The sequence below is a fragment of the Rhinoderma darwinii genome, chromosome 1 (assembly GCF_050947455.1).
Source record: "Rhinoderma darwinii isolate aRhiDar2 chromosome 1, aRhiDar2.hap1, whole genome shotgun sequence".
Taxonomy (NCBI): Eukaryota; Metazoa; Chordata; class Amphibia; order Anura; family Rhinodermatidae; genus Rhinoderma; species Rhinoderma darwinii.
This window is the reverse complement of record NC_134687.1, coordinates 291,487,421-291,498,988: the sequence shown is the minus strand read 5'-3', so window position 1 is coordinate 291,498,988 and position 11,568 is coordinate 291,487,421.

Here is an 11,568-nt window from a genome sequence, read left to right as displayed (position 1 = left end):
GAATTAAAGCAAATTGGAAGGGAAATTTGCAAATTTCATTATTTTTTGCAGAAATTACATTTTAATCCATTTTTCCTGTAATACTGAAGGTTTTTACAACAGAAACACAACTGGATATTTACTGCCCTGATTCTGCAGTTTTCAGAAATATCCCACATGTGTCCCTAGTGTGCTACACGCCTGAAACAAAGGCCCCAGAAGCAAAGGAGCACCTAGTGGATTTTTCGGCCTTCCTTTTCTTAAATTATATTTCAGGCACCATGTCAGGTCAGAAGACGTCTTGTGGTGCAAAAACAAAGGAAACCCCCCAAAAGTGACTCCATTTGGGAAACTACACCCCTAGAGGAAGTCATCTAGGGGTGTAGTGATCATTTTGACCACACAGGTATTTCATAGATTTCATTAGAATTGGGCAGTGAAAATGAAAAATTACATTATTTTTCAATAAGATGCAGCTTTACCTCAGAATTTTTATTTTTTTTCAACAAATAAATGAGAAAAAGCACCCCAACATTTGTAAAGCAACTTCTCCAGAGTACGTAAATACCCCATATGTGGTAATAAACCACTGTATGAATACACATCAGGACTCAGAAGGGAAGGCACCACATTTAGCTTTTGGAGCGCTGATTTTGCTGGATTAATTTCTCGGCACCATGTCGCATTTGTAAAGCTCCTAAAGGTACCAGTACAGTGGTCACCCGCCAAAAGTGACTCCATTTGGGAAACTACACCCCTAGAGGAATTCAACTAGGGGTGTAGTGAGCATTTTGACCCCCCAGGTGTTTCATAGATTTCATTAGAATTGTGCAGTAAAAATTAAAAATTTTATTTTTTTCCACTAAGATGTAGCTTTAGGTCAAAATGTTTAATTTTCTCATCAAATAAAGGAGAAAAAGCACCATAACATTTGCAAAGCAACTTCTCCAGAGTACGGCAATACCCTATATGTGGTAATAAACCACTGTATGAATACACATCAGAGCTCAGAAGGGAAGGAGCGACATTTGGCGAGCAGATTTTGCTGGATTGGTTTTTCTGCACCATGTCGCTTTTGCAAAGTCTCTTAGGTACCAGTACAGTGGAAACTCCCCAAAAGTGACTCCATTTGGCAAACTACACCCATTGAGGAATCCATCTAGGGTGGTAGTGAGCATTTTGACCCCACAGGTGTCTCATAGATTTTATTACAAATGGGCAGTGAAAATGAAAAATTACATTATTTTCCAATAACACGTAGCATTAGTTCAAAAATTTTCATTTTCTCAACAAAAAAAAGAGAAAAAGCACCGTAACATTTGTAAAGCAACTTCTTCAGAGTAGGGAAATACACCACACGTGGTCATAAACTGCTATTTGGACACACAGCAAGGCTCTAAACGGAAGGAGCGCCATTTAGTATTTGGAGTGGAGATTTTACAAGATTAGTTTTTTGACACCATGTTGCATTGAGCTATAGTACCAGTACAGTGGTAATCCCGAAAAATTACCCCATTTTGGAAACTAGATCCCTCAAAGAATTGATCTAGGGGTGTAGTGAGCATTTTGACCGCACAAGTGTTTTGCAAAAATGAGTAAACAATAGATGTTGCAGATTGAAAATTGCTGTTTTCCACAAATATGCCATTTCAGTGCCCAATGTGTTGTGCCCAGCTTGTACCACTGTAGACACACATCCCATAAATTGTTAAGCGGGTTCTCCGGAATACAGTAATACCCCATATGTGGTCATAAATTGCCGTTTGGGCACACTGCCAGGCTCAGTTGGACCACTATTTGGCTTTTGAAGCGCAGATTTTGCTTGGTGTATTAGTGGTATTTCAGGTTATAATGTGGGGGCATATGTAATCTGGGCGGAGTACATCAGGGTATATGTAAGCTGGGCGGAGTACATCAGGGTATATGTAAACTGGGCGGAGTGCATCAGGGCATAATAGGATGATGTAATAATGGGGTGAATGAATAATCCATGGATTGGTGTGGTACGCTTTGAACCAATCCTTTATGCACAGGCCGGGTTTATTGGGTATTATACAAAATATCTGCGCTCCCGTGTTGCCTAATCTTTGACTTCTTCACTAGCCCTATAAGCCGCACAAGGCCCTAAAGTTTCCTCATCTCCGCTGCATCTCCGGGGTCCACCTGTGGGGTCCAGCAAATGATGATGTGGGGTATTTAGTGAAATTCTACTGGACCTAAAAATTAGTCTGGGCCGTCATTTAGCATCATTGCGTTTTGAGAGTCATAACGTGTTATTTTTCCGGTGACGGAGCTGTGCGAGGGCTTGTTTTTTGTGGAACGAGCTGTAATTTTTATTGGTTCCATTTTGGGGTACATGCGATTTTTTTTTTATCACTATTTATTAAATTTTTTCGGAAATGAGGAAACCAAAAAACAGCCATTCCAGCACGTTTTTTTTTTTTGTTTTTTTTTACAGTATTCACCGTGCAGTATAAACAACATGTTAACTTCATTCTGCGGGGCGATACGATTACAGCGACACCAAATTTATATCGTTTTTTTACGTTTCACTACGTTCCCACAATAAAAATACTCTTTTCTAAGAAAAATCATGTTTTAGTGTCGCCATTTTCTGACAGCCATAATTTTTTTATTTTTTAGTTGATATCGCTGCGGGAGGACTTGTTTTATGCGTGACGAACTGTAGTTTCTATTGGTACCATTTTGCGTTACTTGCAACTTGACAAGATGACCAAAAAATAAAATGCTGTCATTGTCCTTTATTAAAAATTTTTTACGGTGTTCACCGTGCGGTAAAATTAATGTGATATTTTTTATAGATCAGGCCGTTCCGAACGCGGCGATACCTATTATGTATAGTTTTTTTTTTCATGTTTTCATTTTTTTTTTTAATAATAAAGGAGTTGATCAGGGAAACAGGGCGATTATTGTTTTTATTAGTTAAAGCTTTTATTTATTTATTTTTCGTTCACATTTTTTTAAACTTTTTTCACACTGACCTGGGGAATTGAAGATCTGGTCTTCTGATCCCCGGTACAATACACTGCACTACTTATGTAGTGCAGTGTATCGGAACTGTCATTCTTCAGCTGACAGTTAGCCTATTACGTCATGCCTCGGGCAGGACCTAATAGGCTACCGTACCTGGGCAACCAGGAAGCCTAGTAACGGCTTCCTGGTTGCCATAGCAACCATCGCCACCCGCCCGGGGGGTACAGAGGGAGCTCCCTCCCTTTCTCAACCACTTCAATGCGGCGGACGACATTGACAGCCGCAGTGAAGGGGTTAAATGGCTGCGATCGGCGGTAACAGCCATCGCAGCGGGATGTCAGCTGTGTGTAACAGCTGACAGCCGCTGAAGATAAAGCGCGCACAGCTCCTGTGCTCGCTTTATCTACAGGGCATGACTGTACGCCCGTGTGCCGGAAAGCACTTTGAATTTGGACGTACAGTCACGCCCAAAAGCGGGAAGGGGTTAAATCTGAGTTCACAATTTGCAGAGTTGTTGCAGACTTTCAGTTTGTATTCCGCACTGAAAATCTGCAACAACTGCAGTACAATGTATGTGCAATGGTTTTCAAAACCCCTTCCACATGTAGCGTAAAAAAATCTTGTCAGAATGCAGAATTCTGTCGTGGATTTGTGACGGATATGCCCAGCAGATTTTTGCTATTCTTCTGTATGTGTGGATTTCTTCGTAGTGGGTGCATGTAGAGTACATGTGTACTTAGTGATTGTGAATAAGTACACTATTTGTGTATGTGTGCACATATGTGGTAAGTTTTCTATTGAAACTTAAGTACTGAGAATTTATAATGCACGTATGTAGGTAGTGTCTGCGTAAATGTGTGTGTATAATACACTATTATTATTTCCAGTCCAGCCCTGCAAAGCGGTAGACCACGCAAACTTACAGAGCAGGGCAGCCAAGTGCTGAAGTGCGTGGCATTTAATAATCGCTCATCCTCTGCTGCACCACTCACTACCAAGTCCCAAACTACATCTGGAAGTGACATCAGCACAAGAACTGGGTATTACGGGCTTAATTAAATGGGTCTTTACGGTCGAGCAGCTGCACACAAGCCTAAGATCACCATGAGGAAAGCCAAGTGTTAGCCGGAGTGGTGTAAAACACGCCGCCACTGGACTCTGGAGCAGTGGAAACGTGTTCTCTGGATCAATGAATCACGCTGCACTATCTGGCTGTCTGATGGACAAGTCTGGGTTTAGGAGAACGTTACCTACCATAATGCACAATGCCTACTGTCAAATTTGGTGGTGGAGGGATAAAAGTCCAGGGCTGTTTTTCAGGGTTTAGGCTAGGTCCCTTATTTCCAGTGAGGGGTATTAATACTACAGAAAACAAAGACAATTTTGGACAATTATATGCTTTCAACTTTGTGGCAACGTTTTAGGGAAGGTCCTTTCCTGTTCCAAGATGGCAATTAATGAACCATTCACAGAGTCATGGGCGCCCGAGGTCCATTGATGCACGTGGGGAGAGAAAGCTAGCCCGTCTGGTCCAATCCCACAGAAAAGCTACTGTAGCACAAATAGCTGAAAAACTTAATGCTGTGATAGAAAGGTGTCAGAACACACAGTGCATCAAAACTGGCTGGAGTTTGGAGTGCAAAGCCGCAGACCGGTCAGAGTACCCATATTTGCCACTGTACACAGACGAAAGCGCCTACAATGGGCACGTGAGCAGCAGAACTGGGCCATGGAGCAATGAAAGAAGGTGGCCTGTTCTGATGAATCCCATTTTCTTTTACATCATGTGGACAGCTGGGTTAGTGTAAGCTTACCTGGTGTAGAGGAGATGGCACCAGTATGGACTATGGGCAGAGGCAGTGTGAAGCTTTGAACAATGTTCTGCTGGGAGACCTTAGGTCCAAGCATTCATGTGGATCTTACTTTGAAATGTACCACCTACCTAAGGCCAGGTTTCCATGGGACAGAAACGCTGCGTAAAAACCATGCAGCATATCCGACCCGGAAACTGCAATACATTCCGTCTGAAAATCGTGGTGCGTTTTTCCAGACGGAATTTCTACTGCGGAAAGGAGCGGTAAAAAACGCTCATACTTACATAGGTCATTGTTATGGTGACGCGTCCCTCCATCGCAGTCCGGTCCGGCCTCCCTGGATGACGATGCAGCCCATGTGGCAGCTGCAGCCTGTGATTGACTGCAGCGGCGGTCACATGGGATGTAACATCATTCCAGGAGGCCGGCCTCTGACATCATCCAGGCCGGCTTCTTGGGATGATGTTACATCCCATGTGACTACCGCTGCAGCCTGTGATTGGCTACAGCGGTCACAGAGGGATGCAACGTCATCCCAGGAGGCCGGACTGCAGGAAGGAGGACGGCGTTCTGGGTAAGTAAACATTTTTTTACTTTCCATAGTTGCAAATACGCTGCAAAAGTCGCAACACTGGGCTTTCTTTTGCGGGTATTGCATCTCCATTGAATTCAATGGGGAAAACCAGCAACGGAAAATCAACAAAAAAGCAGCATAAATTGACATGCTGCGAAACTAAATTCCGCATCACAGGTCAATTTATTAACGTTTACGCTTCATTTTTATCCCGCAGCGTGGGCATGAGATTTTCTAAATCTCATCCACTTCGCTGCTACTGTAAATGCTGTGGAATTTCTGTACAGAATTCAGTTGCGGAAATTCCGCAGCGTTTACACTACGTGGGAACCCGGCCTAAACTTTTCCTGCTGAACAAGTACACCCCTTCATAGCAACAATATTCCCTAATGTCAGTGGCCTCTTCAGCAGGATACTGCTCCCTGCCAGACTGGGAAAATTTTTCAGTAATGATTTGAGAAACATGACAAAAGGAGTTCAAGGTGTTAACTTGACCTCCAAATCCCCCAGATCACAATCCAATCAAGTATCCTTGGGATGTGCTGGAAAAAACAAGTTTGATCCATGAGGTCTTTTGGAGTTAATTCCTCGATGGGTCAGAGATGTTTTGACTGCATGAGGCGGACCTACACAACAGCTGCTAGCCCCCTGTCTGTCATGTTTATTTTTATTTATTAATTTTGTTGTGTTTGTTGTTATTTATTTATTTTGGGTGGGGGGGTGTTTTGAGTTGCATTGTATAGTAGACTAGGCTTTCCAATACCGTGAAGAAAAAAAAAAAAGTGTGTGGACATGTACTAGCCAAACGTATGCAAAACTCGCATGCTCTTTTAGCATACACAAGGTCGATAGAACCCTATGGGCACATTAGATGCATTTGCAGCATGTAAGGCTAGAATAAAGTGTGAACAGGGCTTAACAGACATACAGCTTCAAGAAAAGAAAATGAGTCTTTGGAATACTTAAATTTCTGCCTTCTACCTAAACTTGTCCCGGTTACCCTCAGCACTATAACAATAAATCCCCCCCCCCCCCCCCCCTCCACACACCCGATTCCTGAGCACACAGAGAGAAGCCCTAATATTTAATCAAAATGTATAGATATCTTGTTTATCGAACAGGCATTTCATTAACCTTTCCCAGTTTTTCCTTTGATGACCTTCTTTCTGATAGATATGAAGCCATTCTAAAGTTGTAAAGAACTTAAAGGGAACCTGTCACCAGCATTTCACCTATTAAACCAGCAATACCAGGTGGTAGAGGGTGAAAAATCATTTCTATATAACCAATAATTGTCTTCTTAGTCGGCTCTGTGGCTTTAGTATTCAGTTTCCCACACCGTATGCTAATGAGCATAAGAGTCAGATCTTCATTTGAAAAGAGTCAAATCTTCATTTGAAAAGAGTCAAATCTTCATTCCTCAAGTCTTTCCGAGTTTGCCCCGCCTCCTTACATTTGATTGACAGCTCCTCGCCTTCCCTCAGCACACAAAATCCCGCGCTTGTGCATTGAGGTCTTCTTCTGGTGTGTGCGCACAACGAGACACCGGATTATTACAATAAAAGGCGCAAAATGTTTGCAGACCGTTATTTACAGTCGGAGGAGGAGTTTAGGAGAGGAGATAACAGCAATGAACTTTTGATAGGAGCGGCCAGTGAGGGATAAGTAAAGTTCAACAGGGAAATGCTGGTGACAGGTTCCCTTTAAGTGTATTTAGATACTCTGAATAAGATGGTGCGCATGGTTTTAGCCATGTATTAAGAATAATCTTCTTGGCCGTCAATGTGAGTAGATGAATAATTCTCCCAGTATACATTTCAGAGGATTCTAAATCCGAATTGAAGACAAGTATCCATGGATTTAAAATCACAGATTGATCCAGTACGGATTTTATAAAATAAACTATTAGTTGGCGAAATCTCAAATAAAATGCCACAATCCAGCCTTAGGCGCCATGCACACAACCATAGTTTTCATCCGTAATTATGGATGAAATTGCAGACCCATTCATCTCCATGGGTCACGGACACCTTTCCGTATATTTACAAATGTGTGTCCGTGCCGTAGAAACGTTCCGCAAATTATAGAACATGTCCTATTCTTGTCTGTAATTATGGCACGAACTCCCCATAGAAGTCTATGGGCGCTTCTGTAATTGTGCACCGCTATGGATGTGCATCCGTAGCCGTCCGTAATTACGGAACCATTGTTATGCGACATCAGGGGATTACCCAAGAATTCTCACAGATTTTTTAGCAGATTCGTAAATACGGATGAACTACAGACCGTATTTGCGGACAGTAAAAAAAAATACGGTAGTGTGCCTGGAGCCTTAGGAGTGCACATTTTGAACATCTGTCAATGGGACATTTTTTCTCTGGAGTTTCTTGAATCCCAGTAATTTTAGGTATAAAGCCGACATTAAAAGCACAATGTACTCTGAAATTTATCTTCCATTGGCGTTCCCTTAATAGCTCAGATTTTAGAGCTAGATTAGTAGTCCTCCATCCCTTATATTTTTTCCTGAATTTCAGTTGGTGGTATTTTAATATCCGGGGAGATTTATTTAGCCCATTGGCAATGTTTGCAGATGACCTTCTGGTTTTTCTACACAATGTAGACAAAGATCTTTCCAAAGTAATGAATACTTTGGATAAATATAGTTCTATTTCAGGCTTTAAAATAAACCACGATAAAACAGAGGTCTTGTTTATTGACGAAACACAAAATGCTAAGGAACATCTGGAAGTTCAGAGCCAGGGGATAAATATCACATAACAGGAGATAAAATATCTAGGGGTTAGGATTGGATGTGCAAAGGAACTAATTTATAAGAATAATATACAGACACTGTTACGCAATGTTGAAAAAACACTAGAGAAATGGAAGGATTTTCCACTCTCCCTGTTTGGAATAATGTCTCACATGAAAATGGTATTACTTTTAAAAATGTTGTATATATTTCAAATTATATATTTTCTAATTACAAATAAAATCTATTTATTTGGAGAGGCAAAATAAATAAAATTTCTCTTGATAGATTACGGTCTACAAAACGGGGAGGTGGCATAACCTTCCCGAATTTGAAAGAATACAACTGGGCGTGTATTATGAGATTTCCTATTGAATGGATCACAAAGTTTTCATATTTTGTTAATACCGAGCTTGAGGAGCCATTATTTTTGCCATTTTTACTAAATATGATGTTACTTAGTGATATCTGGAAGGTTTGGCGCAAGTGTACCACACTATTTGAAATCTGTCCACATTTCACTAGACTCAACATAATAGGAGAACAACCTGCATTAGTATTATACCTAGAAGAGTTATTTTAAAATGGCAAGAATTTGGGTTGATGCATATAATTCAAGTGATACATCGAGAAAATGGGCACATCTATACTTTTTGTAAAATACTAAATGAATTCCCAGTTTCACCTAAGGACTATTTATATTGTCCTCATTGGAGACAATTAATTAATCAATTATGTAAAAATTATTCTAATTCATGGAATCCGACGGATATCTACAAAAAATACCAAACGCAGGAGGGAGAGCTTCAGTTTCACTTATTTATTTTGTATTACATACAATGCAGATAAATTTAAAAAAGTTAAACAGTGGTCCTTTTGTTAGCTAAGTCACAATTATAGACAAACACAATCTAACTCAACTAATAACACACAAACAGTTGTACTGTTCATGTCTTTTTTTGAGCACATTAAGTAAACATCCACAGTGCAGGGAGAAAAACTAAGTGAACCTCTGTGTTAATGACTTCTCCAAGAGCCAATTGGAAAAAGGTGTTTCAATTAAAGAGATTAAATTATAAGTGTGGGTTTCACAGGTGCTTTGCCCTTAAATAAATGCACACAAAGCCTGGTTACTGACAAATCTGTTCTTCTCAACAACAGTTGCTTAGTGTGAACCATGCCATGCAAACAACTTTCAGAAGACCTGTTATAGGTTAAGCATGAAGCTGAAAAAAGCTACAAAAGCATTGCTAAAGACCTGGGTGTACATCGGTCCATGGTTAGAGGTTAGGAGTTGTCCTGTTAAGAACACTCCAAGAGCACGATCGGCAATCCCGAAAGAGGTGAGAAAGAACCCTTGGGTTCTAGCAAAAGAGCGACTGAAGCCTCTGTTCATGTGTTCACTATTAGAAAAACACTGAACAAGAATGGTGTTCATTGAAGGACACCACAAGGGAAGCCGCTGCTACCCAAAAAAAAAACATTTCGGCCCAAGACCTCCTGGATGTTCCACAATGCTTCTGTGAAAATGTTTCATGGACAGATGAGACAACAGTGCAACTTTTTAGCACACATGCACAACCCTATGTTTGGAGGAAAAAGATCATTGAACACCAAAACCAATACCTCATCCTAACTTTGAAGGTGGAGGGAGCAGGTGGTTGGGGCTGCTTTGCTGTTTTGGGGACTGGATGTCTTACGATCATTGAGGGAACAATGAATTCAAAGGTGTATTCAAACATTTTACAGGAGAATGCAGAGCAGCAGTCCATGACCTCTAGCTGAAAAGAAGTTGGGTGACGCAACAAGACAAAGACCCAAAGCACACAACTAAACTCAACTAAAGAATGATTGAAATAGAAGATTTGTGTTTCGGAATTGCCAAGTCAGAGTCGTGACCTTAAAGAGGCTCTGTCACCAGATTTTGCAACCCCTATCTGCTATTGCAGCAGATAGGCGCTGCAATGTAGATTACAGTAACGTTTTTATTTTTAAAAAACGAGCATTTTTGGCCAAGTTATGACCATTTTTGTATTTATGCAAATGAGGCTTGCAAAAGTCCAAGTGGGTGTGTCTGCACTGCCAGAAGCTGGGCGTTCTGAAGAGAAATGGATGATACTTCTCGTCAGAACGCCCAGCTAGTAAAAGTAGTAAAAATGACCCGATGTACGCACATAATACACGCCCACTTGGACTTTTACTTTAAACACACCCACTTGGACTTTTGCAAGCCTCATTTGCATAAATACAAAAATGGTCATAACTTGGCCAAAAATGCTAGTTTTTTAAAAATAAAAACGTTACTGTAATCTACATTGCAGCGCCGATCTGCTGCAATAGCAGATAGGGGTTGCAAAATCTGGTGACAGAGCCTCTTTAACCCTATCTACAGTAGATGCTGTGACATGTCCTAAAGAGGACTGTGCACGCAAGGCATCCCAGAAAAATTGATGAATTGAAACAAAATTGTTCAAAAATTCCTCCTCACCGTTTATGCAAATCTTATTGCATTTACAGGAAATGTTTGGTGGATTCGATTGCTGCTAAAGTTTGATCTACAGGTTATTAAATTCACTCACTTTTTCTCATTGCACTGTGGATTACGCAATGTGCTCAATAAAATGCATGAATAGTACAACTGTTTGTGTGTTATTAGTTTAGTTACATTGTGTTTGTCTATAATTGTGACTTCGATAACAATCGGAGCACATTTTATTAGTAATCCATGCAGAAATCCAGGTAATTTCACTATACAAGTATTCTCGTACTTTTTCTTGCAACTGTATAAGTGGTTCTCTGTAAACATTTCACGTTTCCCACACACTTTCCTAATGTTACCCATTTCAAAATGTTCACACTCGTTCATGAAATTGTAGAATACATAAATTTAGAAAAAAAAAAACAACATAGCAGAGAGTTTGTACACAATTTATTGTCATTTTTAAAAAAATGGCAAGTGTGAGGACACTAAGTAAGACTGCACTTTTCAAATACAAAACAAAATCCATATAACATACATATCTACCATTAACAAACAGTACAAGCTTATACACTTCAGTCAGCAACACATTCACTAAGGGCTCATTCAGACGAGCGTGTGTTAAAACAACGGTCGTCACATGGACTCATGTATTTCAATGGGGCCGTTCACACGACTGTTGTTTCAATGGAGCGTGTGAAGTGTCTGTGAAAAAACAGGACATGTCCTATTATACTGCGTGTCACGCATCCGTCCATAGACTCTAGTCTATGGGGGATCCGTGACAACGCGTCCCGCACGGGTGCCCCTCGGACGTGAAAAACGTCCGTTCTTCACGTCCGAAGTTGCTGACGCTCGTCTGAATGTAGCCTTACACTTTGTATCAAACCCTCTGCTTATAGGTCACTAGAAACACTTTAAAAAAAAGTTGCAAATGATTAAAAAATATTTTCAGTGTATACTTTAAAAAAATAAA